The sequence below is a fragment of the Mustela nivalis genome (assembly GCF_964662115.1).
Source record: "Mustela nivalis genome assembly, chromosome: 9".
NCBI classification, from domain to species: domain Eukaryota; kingdom Metazoa; phylum Chordata; class Mammalia; order Carnivora; family Mustelidae; genus Mustela; species Mustela nivalis.
Window position 1 is genome coordinate 75,345,444 of NC_139028.1, and position 19,452 is coordinate 75,364,895.

General features: G+C 45.1%; 1 protein-coding gene and 1 long non-coding RNA gene across 2 annotated transcripts in view; one reads left to right on the forward strand and one right to left on the reverse strand.

Annotated features, from left to right (window-relative positions):
• Positions 1–19,452, forward strand: part of SPON1 (spondin 1) — a 256,476-nt gene that overhangs the window by 184,407 nt on the left and 52,617 nt on the right. The gene's annotated exons all lie outside the window — the stretch shown is intronic.
• Positions 11,936–19,452, reverse strand: part of LOC309840770 — a 33,419-nt gene continuing 25,902 nt past the window's right edge. The window contains exon 2 of the long non-coding RNA XR_014298781.1: positions 11,936–12,104. This is a non-coding gene — a long non-coding RNA (uncharacterized lncRNA). The remainder of the gene's footprint in view (positions 12,105–19,452) is intronic.

Sequence of the window (19,452 nt, forward strand, 5' to 3'; positions counted from 1 at the left end):
TGGAAGGTATGCGCAGAAGGAAAGCCGGCACCAAGATCAAGGTCATGATGAGGGCATAATGAGGACATTATGCTAAGTGGAATAAGTCAGAGGAAGACAAATACCATATGATCTCACTTATATGTGGAATCTTAATCTGAAAACAAAACAGCAACAACAAGAAACAAGCTCATAGATACAGAGAACAGATGGGTGACTGCCAGAAGTTGGGGAAAGGGAGGTCAAGAGGGAATGGAAGAAGAGAGTAAAAAGGTACAAATTTACAGTTATAAAATAAATAAGTCATGGAGATATGATGCACAGTATGGTGACTATAGTTAATAATGTGTTGCATATCTGGAAGTTGCTAAGAGAATAGATCTTAAAAGTTCTTAGCACAAGTAAAAAAACCTCCTTGTATCTGTGTATGGAGACTAGATTATTAACTAGACTTATTGTGGTGATCATTTCACAATGTACATAAATATCGAGTCATTAAGTTGTACACCTGAAACTAAGGTAATATGTCACTTACACCTAAATAAGAGAGAGAGAGAGAGAGAGATTAAGGCCAATAATCCAAGAGAAGAAATAAAATGAAAATTCATAGCCAAGGCAAAGAACCAAATCAGAGATGCAAGGGAGTGAGGAGTATTCAGAGAGACAAGTCTGGAGAAATTCTCCAAGTAGAGTGGAAGTGTCCAGACTGGTGTTTCCCACCAACTCTCTGTGTGCACTGGAGAAACAAGCAGAGTGCACACTGCCACTGCCCAAAAGGTGGATGAATGACAATATGAAAAAAGGAAGTCTACACTGCAGCCCCGGAGCAAGTCTTTGGAGCTCCAAAAGTAAATAATGAAGCCACAGGTTGGATCCAGTTGAGGTCAGCCACTGGAGAAATAGTGTTTTGGTACTGATACCACAAGCCCAGAGGAAAAGCCGTGTCTGCAGCAGGTGAGCCCAAGAACAAGGTCAGAGCAAGGTCAGCCTGAGATTCCAAGATCAGAACCTACAAGGGCAGGCAGGAAGAGCCTAGGGGGGGATCAGGATGACTCTGCAAGGACCGGGCATCCTTAGAAGGGAGGACGGGGCCTCACCTCCATTGCCACACCACCCTAGTCTCGAAGGCGTCATACCCCTGAACTTCCTCAGTGATAACCTGTGAACATGAGCAAGACCCAGAAGGCATTGTGGGAAAAATACGGGTGTACCTATCATCCTGCTCCAGGACTTCTGGGGATGATGAGCCCTGCTTGACCCAGAGGTAAAGGGAGTGGTAATTCACTCCCTTAAAGTTTATTTTGAGTGAATTTGCATTCATTGTGTCTCACCTTTAAAAGGTTGCTCTGCGAGATGCTGGGGGAGGGAGCTTTTCATTCTCCGCCTTCCTGTACCTGTTCTTCCCCAGACAAATGGAGCTGGGACTCTGTCTCCAAAGCACAGGGGCTGCTTACAAGCCGCAGGAGGTGCTGGCTAGGGATTCCCACCAGCTAATCCCAATACTCTGCTCTCAGAGTACAAATTTTCTCATAAGATAAGCCATGTGTTACCCCAAACCTTAGAAAAGGAAAGCACTACGAGGTGGGGGTTTGGTTGGTGCCCATGGAAGGAAGTGAGTGGGAGGGACGCGTGTTCAGAATCTCACCACCTCTCTGGCAAGGCCTTCCATGGGAAGCTCAAAGCCACGTCCTAATTCAAGATCTGTCCTGAGCCTTGGCCCCACCTGGGTCTCCAGGGTTACCTGTGTCCTGCTGTTCCTCTCCTGCCTGGGAGGACATACTGAAAAACACAGTCAGTCTGTATCTCCCCTCCGATAGCCAGGGACGCCCGCAGCAAGGCGGCCCCACTCTGAGGCCTTGCCCATCATGGGAGGCTTGCAGAAAACTTGCACAAAGTCCTCCATAGCAGTGGGCATCATGGCTGTAGGGGTTTCCTGCTGGCCTGCTAGCTCTTCGGTGGCTACAAGACCCCAGCAGTGCTTCTAAAAGGCGGCAATTTCGGGGTGCTTGAGTGGCTCACTTGGTTGAGTGGTCAATTCTTGCTTTCGGCTCGGGTCATGGTCTCAGGGCCTTGGGATTGAGCCCCACCCCACGTCTGGCTCCACGCCCAAGGTAGGAATCTGCTTTTGATTCTCTCCCTCTCGCCATCCCCTTCCATCCCCTCAACCTGTTCTCTCTCGGAAGGAAAAAAAAAAATTAAAAGGCAGCAGTTTACAAAAAGACCCCATCTTTTACAAAAAGATCCCCTAGTGAGCCCAGTTGCTGTGCAGCTTGCCCCAGGAACATCTTTTTCTAGAAACTTCTTCAGGCTCACTGAGACCAGCTATAGGCAACGAGCTTGCACTGGTAGCTGCCAGCTCAGGCCAAGGGTTCCAACCCTTTGGGTTAAGGATGATTTTCACTTCCCCCAGGTTTTTGTCTTCCTGCCTCCGGCCCCTAATCAGTGAGGCAGAATATACCTACCAAACCTTCCCATCCATGTGTAAGATTTAGTCTCCGGGGTATGCTCTAGATTCATCTTTACATGGGGTCGTACAGAAACATATACCTGTGGGCATGTCCCTGAGTCAGTGGACCTGTGGACTGTCCCTGACAGTCCCAAGTCCCCTTCAGCTCCTTTGGCAATAAATGCAAATTAAACTTCCTTAGTAACTCTAACTTGAATGGCAGATATCAGCTACAGGGTTAGCTTAAAGCTTTGGGACAGATTTCAACAGGAAAATGCCCTCAGCAGAAGCTCAAGGGGGAGAATGCTAAGAGGGAAAGGGACAGAACAGAAAAGGAGCCAGGCCCGCCGCACCCACGTAGGGCCTGCCTTGGCGGGCACGGTTGACCTGTGTGTTTACTTACTCACCCAGCTCATTACAAAGGACCAATCGCAAAGATATTTATTTTGTCTTCTCTCCGGCTCTGGTAAGCTAATTGCAAAGTCATTCAATTAGCTACAGAATAAATTGGTTGTTATCAATGTGAAAGCCAAGGCACTCTTTTGAAAATTCGTTAGGATAAAACACTGGCTCACACGATTATTCTAGACAGAGAAATATCTTGTTGATTTCTCTTATGAATGTATTTATTATTCCAAGAGGAAATCCTAAATGTAAGGGTACACCTGAAAGAAATACTTATTCTCTTCTTAATAAATGCCTCCTCCCCCCAAGAAAAAGGAAAGTGTGATTGAATCCTTGGGAGCGCTAGAGGGAGCCGGCTATGTGGAACGTTTACATGTCGCCGAGACACAGAACTGTCTTCAGGGGTGGAAGTTAGGGAGCTTGCTGTCATCATTGGACATAGCTGCGTCACCATGTGCTGCCAACAGCGTAGGGAGAAGTAGTGCCTTTTTCAAAAGTGTGTATTCAGGGGCACCCGGGGTGCTCAGTCAGGGAAGCATCCAGCTCTTGGTTTCAGCTCGGGTCATGATGTCAGGCGAGGTGAGGTTCTGCTCTGTGCTCAGCGCAGAGTCTGCTTAGAATTCTTTCCCTCGTCCTTCCCCGCCCCATTCTCTAAAATAAATAAATAAAATCTTTGTTTTTTAAGTGTGAAAATTTTGTAAAATCACGAAAATACAGAGATTCATACTCAAGTTCTATGGTCCCCTGCTGTTAGATGCCTGACTGTGGCAGAAAGGGGCTTTCTCTGTTGGGCTGGTTTGGCAAAGCCCTTAATGAAGGCGCTTCCATTCCATCACAGCCAGGTAGAGACGCCTCGTGATCGAGGCATCTGGCTTTTCACTCCCTGACATGATGAAAGTTATTTATGACCTAAAAGAGTGTGGATATTTTTTTTTAAAGATTTTATTTATTTATTTGACAGACAGAGATCACAAGCAGGCAGAGAAGCAGGCAGAGAGAGAGGAGGAAGCAGGCTCCCCGCCGAGCAGAGAGCCCGATGCAGGGCTCGGTCCCAGGACCCTGAGATTCTGACCCGAGTCGAAGGCAGAGGCTTTAACCCACTGAGCCACCCAGGCGCGCCAAGAGTGTGGATATTAACGGTGAAGACAACCATGACTGAAAAAAAAAAAAAAGAGTCTAAGGATAAAAGCTGGCATCGTTAAAGATAACACAGGAAAATCCCACAGTCAGAATAATGCAGGTCAACTCCAATCCCGGGGGCATCCTGCTTTCTGAGGGAGGGTAGAATGTCGGGCCCCCCACTGGGGCCCGAAACAACAGCACGATTACAAGATCAGAGAACAGTATTGGGCAGAATAAGAATTTTCGGGTCCTAGCCGGCAGTGAGGCCAAAGTCAGTGGCAGAGAGGGGGCTGTAAAAAGGCTGGGGTGAGTGTGGACACCATGAGAGAATGGGGTCTGGAATAAGGATTCCTAACTGGGGCCTCCTGTGTGGGAGTTAGATGTCAGACAATTTTTTTAGGGGCGGGGAAGGAAAACGCAGGGAGCATCGGTGACGTGTCCTCAGAGCTGACAGTAGAGCTTGGGACTTGAAGGGAGGGATACGGATATCTCTAGCCGCCCATTCCTGGCCTTAGGCCCCGGGAATGTCCAGCACAGGCAAATCTATAAAACAGAAAATAGAAAATGTTTTACATTGATGTGGTGGCGGGCACACAACCCCGTGAACAGCCTAGAAATCGTTGAGCTGCTCACTTTACCTTAAAGGTTTTATTTATTTATTGGACAGACAGAGATCACAAGTAGGCAGAGAGGCAGGCAGAGAGAAAGGGGGAAGCAGGCTCCCCGCTGTGCGGAGAGGCCGATGTGGGGCTCGATCCGAGGACCCTAAGACCACGACCTGAACTGAAGGCAGAGGCTTAACCCACTGAGCCACCCAGGTGCCCCTGAGCTACTCACTTTAAATAGGTAAGTTGTATAGTCTGTAAAATGTATGTCAGTAAAGCTGCAAATAAAAAAATGGGTGTTCAGTAAACATTTGTGGAAAGCAGGAAGAAAGAAAGGCAGGAGATCAAATATCCCCATTCCTTGAGTTCCAGCGAAAGGCTCTTCCTTTCTCTGTGTGCACGTCTGCCGTGGATCTTAGCGATGGCTTTGTGTTCCCTCTGTGGGTGTTTCCCTGTTTTCAGCAATCTGCCTTTTCTCAAAATTTAGGAGTAAAACATGGAAAAAGAATCTAATCTTTATGCTTTTATATTTCCTGGAGATTCTAGCTCAGGGCTGGCCACAAAGTAGGAACTTGACAAATGTCTGTGTACTGAATTCCTAGTGAACTGTAAGTAAATCTAATATTAACTAATAAGGCAGTGACATAGTATTATTTCCTAACATTGATGCCTAATTTTCTGCAGCTGTCAGCTCAGACTCTGTAAATTAGGTCGGCGGTTGCACTGTTTGGCATTTTGGCCACGCTGACTTTTCTCCTCGCAATTCCCTGCTCATGCTGAGCGGTCCCGGGTCCCATTTTTGCCCCGAGTTTCTGGAAACACAGAGCTAAATTTAGGGCTCAGGAGTAGTGACTGCTGGCTACAAGGCCAATCCTGAATCGGTAGGGCTTGAAGCTTATTCAGTTTGGGAGATGGTCTTTTTTGGGGGGCGGGGGCAGGGGTGAAGGGGGGAAGAAAACACAATTATGAATGCAAATTAAATGCAGAACCTCCGAAGCTTACACAAGGAAGACCCTCAATGTTAAGCTTCCTTAGTCCCCTGGTAAGTCTGCCTCTGGCCATGTTCATTTCCCTGCTCCTTTTAATTACATTTGATTTTGGCTTTGTGTTTAAAACGTCCAATATGGGGACACCGGGGTGGCTCAGTTGGTTAAGCCACTGCCTTCGGCTCGGGTCATGATCCCAGGGTCCTGGGATCGAGTCCCACATCGGGCTCTCTGCTCAGTGGGGAGCCTGCTTCTCTCTCTGCCTCTGCCTGCTTGTGTTCTCTCTCCCTCTCTTTCTCTCTCTGACAAATAAAAAAATAAATAAATAATCTTAAAAAAAAAAAAGTCCAATATGAGAAGCGTTTACCATTCTTAGCCTCTTAGCCTTTCCAGTTCTTCTTCAAAATAGAGTTGAAGCAGTTGCTTCCTTAGCTCTCCTTGCCACCATGCAGATAATTAGAATGATGACAGGTGCTCCCCTCTGGAGTGAAGGCCAGACTCTGCAAACCGGTGCATAATGTAGAGAATCACACCTGATCACAAATAATCGTCCTTAAAGTCTCTGAAATCGCCGATTAAGCACAGAACGTGGAACGTTACAGGTATGACCTTGAGTTCTCTCTCCTTGAACACTTTCTTCCACCCCTCTTCCACCATGTTAGCAACTTCCCATACCTCAAGACACCACTGAAGAACCCCCACCTCCAGAAAACCTTTTAGCCACATCCCTCTCTCCTGCCCCGAAGCTCCTGTCTGGCTCTGTGCTTATCTCTAATAACTAGCTTGTCCCGTGAACTAAAGCATAAGCTACTTGAGACTCTCGGAATTTGGATGACTAATTTGTAAGACCTCGGGGTCTTGCACAGGGCTTTGTATCCTAGGTATTTGCTAATGTTTGGTATTTGTGGAAGGAAGAGAGGAAGAAAGAAAGGTGGAAAATCAGAGCTGTCTTCGGTTCCTTTCCATTAAAGCCATAGAGAAGAAAATATGTTTAACACCCATGTAAAGAGTTTCTGTAAGATTTTATTGCTGACATCGTGCATTTTTAGTCTTTATGTAAAAGACCTTTTGGCTTATTTCCTTATCCTCCCTTTTGGTGACTTGTTTTAAAGTTAGACAAAGGTTTCATAGGAACCCGTTGTCCTCCCAGATTCCAGAAGACGGTCCTCTGTCGGATGGTGGCTGAGAGGGTGGGCTCTGAAGGGAGGCCCCCCGTTGAGTCCCTCTTGGCCACTTGCCATCTGTGCAGCTTTGGCAACTTGCCTGTCCTCCCTAAACCTCAGTTTTACCATCTGCAAGATGGGGATAATGAAACTTAACAACTTCCTAATACTTGCTTAAAATTTAAGTGAGAAAATACAACCAAGTAAATACACAGATAGCTGTTCAAAAAATGATTGTTATGGACAAAATCTAATATATCCCATCTTAAGTTATGGCTTCATTTGTAGGTGACTATAAACTAGCAGATTCTAATAAAGGAGAAACAGAACATTCACTGGGAACGGAGCCGTAATGAGGGGATGGGGAAACCATTTTTATTCTAATATGTTTAGCTCGTTTTCTTATAATTAAGCTACAGGATTATTCTTTCACCTACAAAATGGATAAATTCGTCATTGTACCCCCTTGTTTGAAAAGATAGCCTAGTTTAAGTGGAATGAATTTCCCTTTAATATGATTTCCTAGCAAGATTAGATTCTAATACGGATTAATATCCTGAGGAGAGAGCTCTGATGGAGCAGTGGAGGAGCGAAACATGAGTCAAAGACATGGTCCCTTTCTACGTATCCGTCTCTGAGGAGACATCCATCAGGGTGTCGGCGGGGTCTCACGCCGTCAAGCACAAGAGTAATCATGACCGACATGGACGGAACGATCGCCGGCTGTCAGGCAGCCCAAGGCAGGCTACCGAACCTCGCTGAAGCCTCACGCTGATGCCAGAGGCTGACTTTCCACTTACAGAGAGGGACGGCGCTGACTGGAGAGCAGAACGCTCCCTTCTGCTTGCTTGCCCACCCCGAACATCCTTTTCCTTAGACTCTGAGCACCCACAGCCTGTCATCAGCACAGATCCCAGCAAAGCGGGGAGGAGCTCTCCAGGCTCAGTCCTCCAGACGAGCGGGAGACTTGGAAAGCTATGTGTCTCGTGTCCTTTCTGCAGAACACCCTTCTCCCCGTCCCCAGCCACCCCCTGTACTTCCTCCACAGTACCTATCACTTTCTGAAATGATCTTGTACCTTTGTTTATGTTTTGGGGTCAGGAGGCCTCCATGCACCTTCCGCGTACACCCTTCTGTCTTGTTCCTTGCCTCTGCCCCCTCCATGCCGAGGACAGCGGGTGGTCCAGAGCTGTGCCCAGTGAACGTGTGTTGAAGGAAAACAAGGAAAGAGAACAGGGCAGGGAGGGGGACGGCACCCCTTGTGGCCAGCATTCTCACGGCCCCAGAGCCCATGCTTGCTAGTCCGGATTGGGTCCCACTCCACTGAAGTCCGAGTCTGGGGCTCTGTTTTCCACGTTAGCCAGCCCTGTGCCCACCCTCAGCCACCCCGGCTGACCTCTTCTTCCTTTTGAGCCTAACTCACTGAGGAGCCTTCGGTTTCTTTCACTTTCAGTCGTGCCGAATCCTGTTCTTCCTGCTTAACCCTTATGGAAACGTCCCGTCTTTGAGCATTACTGCAGGTGGCTAATACCATCGATTGTTTGACTCATCCAACTCTCAGAGGGTAATCTTCTCTTTCATTCAAGTTTCAAGACCATCTCACTGTGGTGAGATGGTCTCTCACCACACTGTGATATCGCCCAGCTATCACTGATGACACAGGGCAGAGTGGAGCAGAGGTGTTGGCACTGCTCCTCACAGAGTCATCTGGAAGCGGCGATGCTGTTAATCTCTGCTGTGTTCATGCTAATCGTGTCTGTCTAGGATCGACCTCCATCCACCCTTCACCACGCCAAGAGGAAAACGCCAGACGGCAGGAACACACTGAAGGCGGCGCTTGGGGCCCGGAAAACCCCCTCATCCTCCCCGCCAGGACCCAAGATCTCCTGATTCAGGAGGTCGATCTTTCCACTGATTCCTCCTTAGGATGTACTCCCAGATCAAAAGCCAATAGTTAACATTTCTCTGCAAAGGAGCAGACAGAAAATGTTTTTGTTTGACACAGCAGCAGTGGAAACTTGACCATGTTTCTCTTTTATGGAACCTCTGAGAGTAATTCATTGAGATCTTGACGTTTAAAATCGCGCCATCACCACTCCAGCAAGATATTTTCTTTGGCTCCCTCAGCCCCACACACAGACATCGCTGCTGGCACTTACCAGGTCTTGTTGTTATGTTAGGTGGGCTGCTTTGAAGACGCAAGGCAGGATTTGGCAAGAAGCAGCGGCACCTGCTCTATTGAAAGACATCTTCATATGTTACCCTCTGAAAGAGAAGTGTGCGATGTAAACATCCTTAAGAGATGATCGGACATCAAGAGGTGATTGGATGTCAAGATGCCCCTTCCAGAAAGCATCATACCCGACGCCCAGCCTCATACAGTCACTGAGAATGGAGGCAGCAGATGGAGAATTTGAGCTTTTAGAGAAAACAAATCTATAAACTCTAAGTGCCTGCCTGTTTCTGGCCAATACCTAGCCAGGCCATCCGAGTGGTACCTGTTGGCTTAGAAAGGAGTTCCACACCTCAGAGAGGGCTGGGGGAGAAGGCAACCTTCGGGTCCCTGTGGCCTCGCGTCTCCAAATGAACACACCACAGAACACACTGCCTCCTCCCAAGAGATTTGTGTGCACGGATTAAAAGAAAGGATTGGGCACGCAGTGTCGCTCTCCATGTGATGCTAGGTCCCCCAGCATCAGGGGACACATGACCACGGAGGACTTTTCCTCCCCACTCTTCAAAAAACTGGAACAATCATTCCAGCTGTGAGAGCAGGGAAGTCCAAAATCCATAAGGCTTAGCCGCTCTGGTACAAAGAAAATGAAATCAGAAATCTGGGGTGTTTTGCTGTTACCCAGCCAAGGGCCTCTCTTCGATCTAACAGCAACTTTTTAAATTTCGCATAGTTTGACCCCAGCAAATCTGACTGAGACGTTCGCTGTCTACAGTCCTCGTGTGGCTCCTCTTGCCTACGGCCATGCATTCTAAGTGCTCCATGGACCCTCAGGGTCTGGCTTCCGGGGTGTTGGGGGGTGCCCAGGTGTGTCTTTAGCCCCTACTCCTCTGCTCGGCCAAGTTCTCCTTTCATCTCTTCTACAAGTCAGGCTTCCAAGTAGGCTTTTCAACAGAGTTTTGTGATTTAGAAACAAAGTTCCAAAAGGACCAGCCGACAGGATAAAATCTGGAGGAGCCCTGCCTGTTCTCCATCGTAGCTGTTTCTCAGACAGATCCCCTGTCCAGTCCCCCTTAGGCATGCGCAAGGACCTTCTTGTCCCTTGCTGGGGAATGTCTCTGTTTTGTTCCCTCTGCCTGGGAAGTCCTCCTTCTTCTCTGCCAGGTGGATTGCTATTATTTCTTGGAGACTGGGTTCAGATCTTGCCTTTCTAGTGCTACTCTTCCTGCATTCACAGAAATTAGCCATACTCACCTAGCATCTGTGTATGTGTTGATGCATGTGCAATTATTACATGTCTGAATCTTGGACCCATCTGCACACTCACAGAAGATAGAGTCCATGTCTTATTTCTTTCCTCCTCCGTCTTCCTTCAGGGCTTGGCATGCGGTGGGCGCTCAATAAATATTTGATGGATAGATGTGGATCTGTTTAATTCACCATGAGATAGCAAGCTGGCATTTTCCCAAACAGCTTTATTCAGAAGGAATTCAAAGACACAGAGCCACTCTCATACCTAACTCGAGCGGCTCTGTGTTAACGTAGAACCCAACTTCTTTTAACTACTTCTGTTTCAATCTGAATTTTATTTTTGTAAAAATAACTGTTAAAACTTTAAAAGAGGGGCACCTGGGTGGCTCAGTGGGTTAAAGCCTCTGCCTTCAGCTCAGGTTATGATTCCAGGGTTCTGGGATCGAGCCCCACATCGGGCTCTCTGCTCAGCAGGGAGTCTGCTTCCTCCTCTCTCTCTGCCTGCCTCTCTGTCTACTTGTGATCTCTGTCTGTCAAATAAATAAATAAAATCTTTAAAAAAAAAAAAAACTTTAAAAGAAATACTGTACAGAGGTCACACATTGAAAACCCAGAGATGATAACAAGTCTCTTAAATTGGCATGGTTTGACCCCGCTGATCCGAAGTCATTTCGCTTAAAATCGGGTCAGCTCCCTGTGGCCTATGGCTTTCACTTTCCTCTGTGGGGTTTCTGGGGGTCCTTGTCCCCAAGGACCTCTGTGGGTAAGGTCCCCGTGGAGATCTGACAGGGGAGGGTTGTGGCTGTGGGTCGCTCACCCTTTGCTATCATCAAAGAGGTTTCAGGGCACCGGAGTGGCAAAGTTGGTTAAGCCTCCGACCCTTGATTTGGCTCAGATCATGATCTCTGGGTTCTGGGATCGAACCCCTGGCCAAGCTCCATGCTCAGTGGGCAGTCTGCTTGAGATTCTCTCTCCCTCTGTTCCTCCTCCAACTCATGCACATGCATGTGCGTGCGCTCTGTCTCTCTCTCTCTCTCTCCACCTGGGGAGCTTAGTTGGTTGCGCATTTGCCTTCGGCTGGGTTCAAGACCCCGGGGTCCTGTGATTGAGTCCACATTGAGCTCCCTGCTCAATGGGAGCCTACTTCTCCCTCTGCTGTGCGCTCTCTCTTTCTCTTAAAAGAAAATAGTAATAATAAAACTAAAAAAATCTTCCAAAAAAAAAAAAAAGATTCTACGAAATCCAAGAGTTTAGATGTCTTGTGTTATCATTTTTGTTTTTTATTGCCTTTGGCGGAGCTTGGACCCACACTTGCTATTTTGTTTCTACCCATCCTCACCTTCCTGATCCCAGCTATCATTTGAGTCTGCGGCAAGCCCAGCCCTGGAAGAGTACTTGTCATTTCTCTGACCTCCCTTCCAGGCCCGGAGCACGCACATCCTTGTTTCTGTAGAGTTGCTGTCATGTTGCACACATCATTTTGTATTTTCTTTTTTCGCTTAACACCATACCTTAAACATTATTCCATTACGTGAGACACATCTTTTGTGGTTACCTTTTTAAATGACAAATGTTTAGGTTGGTTGGCTCGAATTTATTCAAGTCTCCCATCATATTTAAAACACCTTCTTATTTTATGCTCTTTATATTATGCTCTATTTTATGCTGTGTTGAATATCCTCATACCTATGACAATTTTTCTAGAAATAAATGTGTTTTTATTGATTTTAACAGGTTCCTTATATGTTACGGATTTTCCTTTTTTGATGCAAGTATTTTCTCAGAGTGTGCTTTTTCTTTTCATATCTTATATTTTTTATGACTAAAATACATCAAGTATTATCCAGTGGAATCTTTGGATCTCTTCCACTGTTATTTCTTCTATTGCTTCAAGCCTTGGAAAGTTCTTCCTGGTTCATGACTCATAGTTCCCAAGCTCTGATGCAATCTTGGTTCTCTTTTCTTCTGGTTGTTCTGTGGATTTAAAAAAATATATTTAACACTTTAATGTATTTGAGCATATCCAATGCATGTTTCGATATAACTGATATTTTAACCCATATTGGGGCACCTGGGCAGCACAGCTGGTTGTACGACCCATTCTTGGTTTCATCTCAGGGTGGTGGGATCAAGCCCCAGGTCAGGCTTGAGCCCAGTACAGACTCTGCTTCAGATTCTCCCTCTCTCTCCCTCTGCCCTTCCCCATGCACATGCTCTCACTCTCTCTCTCTCTCTCAAATAAATAAATCTTTAAAAATTTGATGTCATCTATTAAATATCTTCTCCTTGATTCATTGTTTATCATACTTCTTCATATATCAAGTTATTTATATACAAATGGGTTTATTTTACCACTTGTGATTCTACTTTACTGTTCTTTATGTCTGGTTTTATATGAGTAGTGCACTGTTTTAATTATTCTTGCTTTGTAATATGTATAGAATTTATAGCTCCAGTCTTGCCCAATCAGAAGACTTCTTTTTCAAAATTTCCTTTCAGGGCACCTGGGTGGCTCAGTTGGTTGAGCGACTGCCTTTGGCTCAAGTCATGATCCTGGAGTCTTGGGATCGAGTCCCGCATTGGGCTCCCTTCTGAGCAGGTGGTCTGCTTCTCCCTCTGACCTTCCCCCTCTCACGCTAACTCTTTCTCATTCCCTCTCTCTCTCTCTCTCAAAAAAATAAATAAAATATTTTTTAAAAAACTATCCTTTCATGTTCTTGACACTGCCTAACAAATGTTAGAAACTTGTTGTCAAATTCTAAGAAAAAGTGGTGATTTTGATTTAGAAAGCATGAAGTCATTATACTTAACTTCATAAATCATTGCATGTATCCTAGGTGTCTTATATTCTTATATCATCACATTTATACGATTCTGGCTCTTTACTGCTTATGTACAGTGCTATACATAGTATACTGTAGTATATTGTGTATAGTAATGCTACTGATTTTTAACTTGAATCCCGAATCTGCCTTCTTTCCGAGCTTATTGATTTAGTTCCAAGTGTTTAGCAAAGTCTTTGTAAATATTTTTCACTTCTTTTCCAACAGTTGTTCTCTGTGTCTTTTGCAATATGCCTAAAGCAATATTAAGTCATAATGGTAGTAACGTTTTTCTTTTGGGCCTATGTTTGAAAGAAAAGCTTTTAGCGTTATTCCATTATTACTTCATGATTTTAAATAGTATGTTTATCAAGTTGAGGTCCTAATTATTTTTTTTAAGGTCCTAATTATTTTACTCAAAAGAAAAGGTTTTATCAGTTCCTCTTTTGAAATATGTTGAAATAGTTTGCATCATCTAATGTTAATAGATTTTCTTTTATTGATTTGTTTTCCACATTCCTGGAGGAACCTTCATTAAGGTCAGACTTGTCACAGGGAATACATTGAATGGAGTCCATCCTATACTGTGTTTTGATCAAGTAGCCTAGCTTGGAAGTTATCTGTTCCTTGGGAGTTCAAAGAAATCCATGAAGTCTGTGTGCCTTGCTCTTTTGAGTTTTCTGAAAATTTTTAAAATTTCTTTCTCTGTTCCTGGTTTAATAAGGTTTCCTACCTCACTGTTTCATTTGGGGTATTTAATATTTTTATTACAAAATACTATCCATGTGTTGAGGCTTTTAGTCAAAAGAGGATGGAAATGGGTCACCTGGGTGGCTCAGTGGGTTAAGCCTCTGCCTTTGGCTCAGGTCATGGTCCCAGGATCCTGGGATCGAGTCCCGCATCAGGCTCTTTGCTCAGCAGGGAGCCTGCTTCCCCCTCTCTCTCTGCCTGCCTCTCTGCCTACTTGTGATCTCTGTCAAATAAATGGATGAAATCTTTTTTTTAAAAAAGAGGATGGAATTAGGTATAGTTTTCACATATAAGTTTATCCCCTTATTATATTTCATATATGGGGTGGGACCTGAATCGTCCTCTCGCTTCTACCACTAATTTATCAATGCAACTTTGAGCAAGTAATTTGACTTCTGACATCATTTTCCCTATAAATAGGAGTCATGGTACTTCCATGGTACTTCCCATGGTTACTTTATTACAAATAATGTATGTAGAAGTTCTTAGCACTGTGCTGTCCTCAGTCAATGGAAAATATCACAGGGTTCTCTTTTTTAATGCTGTAGGTCTCCTTTCTCTTCTGTTCTGAATTATATTTGCATGGACTTTCTATTTTTCATAGTCTTTTCAATATTTTCAGAAGCAACATATAAACAATGGGGGGGGGGGGTTACTGAAGGATTTTGAAGAAAGAACACCAGCTCTGGTAATTGGGTGTCCGAGTTGGGTTTGTGCACGGATCATCCGAAGATGGGCCTGTGCTGTGAGGAATGACACAGTTGACAAGGGGCCAACTAGAAATTTCTTGCCAAGTGGGAGGTGGAGGTGTAGGCTTTACATTCATAGTCCGTGAACACAGGCTCCAGAGCTCAGGAGAGGCCCTTTCAAGGGCCCCAGGGAGTGGGAAATTGACCAACTGGCCCCCAATTGTTCTGCTCCAGCATCCAGCCCTTTGGGACTTAGAAACAGACGCTGACAAACACCATGACCCAGACTAAACCCAGCTTTTGAATGGGACAACAAAACAGGCTTTGTTCATCCTTTTGAAGTGGGGCCCAATTATGTTTGATTAATAAATGAAACTTTGTGTCCAAATAGGAGAGACACTGTAGAGAAATGGTCAGAAGCACTTTGTGTAGAAAAGGCTGATGAAGTTTTCAGAGGGCATTCATTTGCTGGAGCTGGTGTGCGACAGAGAAATTTTCAGCCTCCAAATCCTTCTCTTGTGTCTCTATCCCCCTTTTTTTTCTGAAGTACGTTTAACTCTTCTGCTTAAGATTTATTTTGCCTCGTTGATGATGGATTTCTGTGTTTATTCTGTCATTTAGAAAAAAAAAATGCAGTGTTAGAAACATTCTTGATCTGTTTGTAAATGTCAACAGAAAAATAAGCCAAAAGGTTGACAACAGTAATTAATCAAAAGGTATTCACTGAGCACTTTCTATGTACAAGCCACTGTAGTATATGCTATGAGGGAAGAATTAAGAAATAGTCCCTACCCTCAAAAGTCCTTCAATCCAATTGGGGAAATGGCTAAGTAATAGACTGGCTTTAATATAAGAGAAGTTTAAATAAATGCTATGATCAAGTTGTAAGGCGCAGATCAATGGAATGAATTGAAAGGACTTTCACAAGCAAGGTGCAATTATATTGCATCTTGGAACATATATAGGCTTCCTATAGGGGAAGCCTCCTTTTGGAGGAGCTGACCTGTGCACCCACCCATGCACTGTGCCCCAGATATCAACAGACGCAAGCAGCTATTCTGGACCATTCCACCAGCTCCATATGTGCACACATGCACGCAAACACATTCCCAATTCGCATGTGTTTGCTTTCCTCTCCCTCTCTGCACTTGTCCAGCCTCAAATCCTCATTCCCAGCTGGCCTCTGGCCCTCCTCAGCTTGACAACCTCCAAAGTTGGGCTTCTTAGATCTAGGTTTTTTTCCATAGTTTTTTGGTTCTGCTCCTTTCCTTGCGTTTTAGCCCCTTCCTCTGTGTCATCTTGGGAAAGAAACTCTCAGTTTCAGTCCTCTGCCCATAAAGCCCTCAGCCCTAGCCAGAAATACCTTTTATCAAGGTTAACTGTTGGAAGAATTCCGTTCATTCTCTTTCAAGGAGTCATGGGGGTTTTCAGGCTCTCTTTCACTTCCCGCCCTCAGGAAGGTGAAGGGGGGTGAAGGGAAGGTAGGTGAGGTGATGCGAAGTGGAACTCCTCCTGCCACATCACCCGTCAGGCTAGAATGCCTGGAGGTTGTGTGTCAAGTTCCAGGAGAACCTCAAGAGAAATCAGCCATTCCCAACCAGTGAATTTATTGAAGAAGTAGGAGCCTGGTTGCAAGCCCAACTAAACACTCTTGCTCCTGTATCAAACTCCTCCTGAGAGGCAAGATGAGGGGGTGGGGTAAGGGGGAGGAATATGTCTAGAATGCTGTCAGCCACAAGTAACAGAAAACTTAGCCAAGAGTGGCTGAAACAACATGGACTATCTCACTGAATAAGAAGTTTGGAGATAGCTGGTTCCAAGGTTAGGACAGTGGCTCGCAGACATCCTCAGGGACTAAGCTACTCCCTTCTTTCCTCTCTGTCATATTTAAAGGATCAGCCATGGCTCCATTCATGGCCACGAGATCAGTGCAGCAGTTCTACCTGTGGCCTCCTCATGTGAAAACCTGGGTGATTCTTTCGTTCAGAGTGCCGTTAACCAGGTTCCTCATGGTATCCAGCTGATTAACAGACCAGTCTAAGGGATCTTAGATGGCATCATTTGTATGTCTGGAACCTTGGAGGGGTGTCTGGAAGGCTGGGACTGTCTACTGGAATGTCCTTACATGGCTTTGTCAGCACAGTGGTCTCAGGGAGTTAGACTTCCTACATGATAGCTCAGAGCTCTCAAAGAAAATGTTCCAAAGGACAGAAAGTGGAAGCTGCCCCTTTATCAAAGCCTGGGATGAGAATTTGACCAAAGCAGACACAAAGCTTCCCACATTCAAGGGGAAGGAACATAGCCCCCACCTCTTCATGGGAGTACTAATAGAATTTATGGTCATCATTGACCCATACATAGGTTGTAAACTAAGCTGTTGTAATAAAGAAACCAGAAATATGTTTTTTTTTAATATTTTATTTATTTATTTGATAGAGAGAGATCACAAGTAGACGGAGAGGCAGGCAGAGAGAGAGAGAGAGAATCAGGCCCCCTGCTGAGCAAAGAGCCCAACGTGGGACTCGATCCCAGGACCCTGAGATCATGACCCGAGCCGAAGGCAGAGGCTTAACCCACTGAGCCACCCAGGCGCCCCAGAAATATGGTTTTTAAATATGGTTTTTAAATCCTATTGAAGTTTATTTCCCTCACACGTAACAGTGCAGAGGGGAGCAACACAGTGTCGGTGGTCTGTTTCTGCCCGGCCCCGCACATGGCTCCCAGATCTGGGTCCACGTCAGTTGCTGTGGTTCCTACTCCTCTCCAAGCAGCTGGAAGGGGTCATGAAAACAGACGGCGGACAGCTTTCTTAAATAAGGTGATCCAAGAGTTAGACACATCCCTTCTGTGTGCATCACATTGGCTAAATATTGGTCCCATGGTCACACCTGACTGCAGGGATGGGGAGAATGGGACCGAGAGACAACTACTTCTTGGTCTCTCTTGCAGCTGAAAAATAACTAGACAGCAGTGGATGAGATTTAGCTCTAAAGAGTGAAGCTGATATCTGGGGGTGGTTTATGAATCACATAATCTCTTCACATCCAGGGCCGGGTAGTGAATCACAGGTACTCTGAATATACCTCTACGGGTGGGACCACTCACCCACGCAGAAGCAATGTGCAGGTAACCCCCTATTAGGAGTGGTACCTTGCTTGAACCCCTCACTAAGTACTGTGGATAATTATCAGTCGGGTTCACTTGGTGGGGTCCTTCTCCTTAGACATATCCAATGCAGCGTCTCACTCCAGACTTCACAAAGACAACCAAAGAATTCGTTGAAAAGGATTGCTCGAGCACCCGGTAGTTCGCTGAATGGGTATACAGTGTACATCAGATCTAACTAGTGTTAAAAATAAAGGTAGCCTGGGGCGCCTGGGTGGCTCAGTGGGGTAAAGCCTCTGCCTTCAGCTCAGGTCATGATCCCGGGGGCCTGGGATCGAGCCCCGCATTGGGCTCTCTGCTCAGCAAGGAGCCTGCTTCCCCCCCCTCCTGCCTCTCTGCCTACTTGTGATCTCTCTGTCAAATAAATAAAATCTTTAAAAAAAAAAAAATCAGAGCTGGTGCTTCTATGGGGACAGCTCTCCCTCTCCACCCAGAAGTGCTCACAATGCAGTCCTTCCAGCACCAGTGTTTGTTTTAGAAGTCTAAAAGCAGCCCTGTTCCTCTCTGCTTTATATATCAGAGTTCTGAGTATACTTTTGCTTAACAAAATGTGTTCCATTACTTTAAAAAAAAAAAAAAAGGGATTGATGGCTATTGGCTTAGGAGGCTCCTTGGGCTCAGGGCACAGGCAGCTTATGCTCTCATATATTTTCACAACTGTTTTCAAGAAATAAATGGTCTTTCCACTGGCTCTGGAGGGATAATTTTAATAATATATTTAAGGACATACTTGAAATGGAATGAGAGTATTATGATTCTAGACTTCACTTATTTATGGTTGAATATCTTTAGCTTCTGTATTTAAAAGAAGAAAGAAAAAATATACTTCTTTCCTGAAAGGCAGAATAGAGTGACAGAAAAAGACATGAATTTTTTCTACTCAAAAGACTTGTTTTAAATATCATCTCTGCCACTTACAAGCTCGTGACCCTGGGCAAAATACCAGGATCTCTCTATTTACATCTGCTTATGTCTAAAATAAGGGCAGTGATGGGGTACCTGAGTGGTTCAGTTGTTAAGCATCTGCCTTCAGCTCAGGTTATGATCCTGGGTTCCTGGGATGGAGCCCCACATCGGGCTCCCTGCTTAGCAGGAAGCCTGCTTCTTCTCCCTCTCCCACTCCCCCTGCTTCTGTTTCTTCTCTCACTGTGTCTCTCTGTGTTAAATAAATAAAATCTTAAAAAAAAACTCATTAAAAAAATAAAATAAGGGCAGTAGTAAGAATCTCCACTATATCATGCTGTTATGAGTGTTAAGTTAGCTGGTTTATGCAAGCTGGTGCACCACTCAGGAAAATAGTATGGACGTTCCTTAAGAAGTTAAAAATAGATCCACCCTATGACCCAGCAATTGCACTACTTGGTATTTAACCCTAAAGATAAAAATGTAATGATGTGAAGGGGCATGTGTACCCCAATGTTCACAGCAGCAGTGTCTACTATAGCTAAACTGTGGAAAGAGCCCAGATGTCCATTGACAGATGAATGGATAAAGATGTGGTTTATATATACAATGGAATATTACTCAGCTGTTAGAAAGGGTGAATTCTTCCCATTTACATCAATGTGGATGGGACTAGAGGGTATTATGTTGAGCTAAATTAGTCAATCAGAGAAAGATAGTTATCATGGTTTCACTTATATGGAATATAAGAAACAGCTCAGGGGATCATAGGGGAAGGGAGGGAAAACTGAATGGGAAGTCATCAGAGAGGGAGAAAAACCATGAGAGACTCAACTATAGGAAACAAACTGAGGGTTGCTAGAGGGGAGTGGAGCAGGGAATGGGGTATTTGAGTGATGGGCATTAAGGAGGACATGTGATGTGATGAGCCCTGGGTGTTAAATGCAACTGATAAATTATTGAACACTACATCTGAAATTAATGATGTACTAT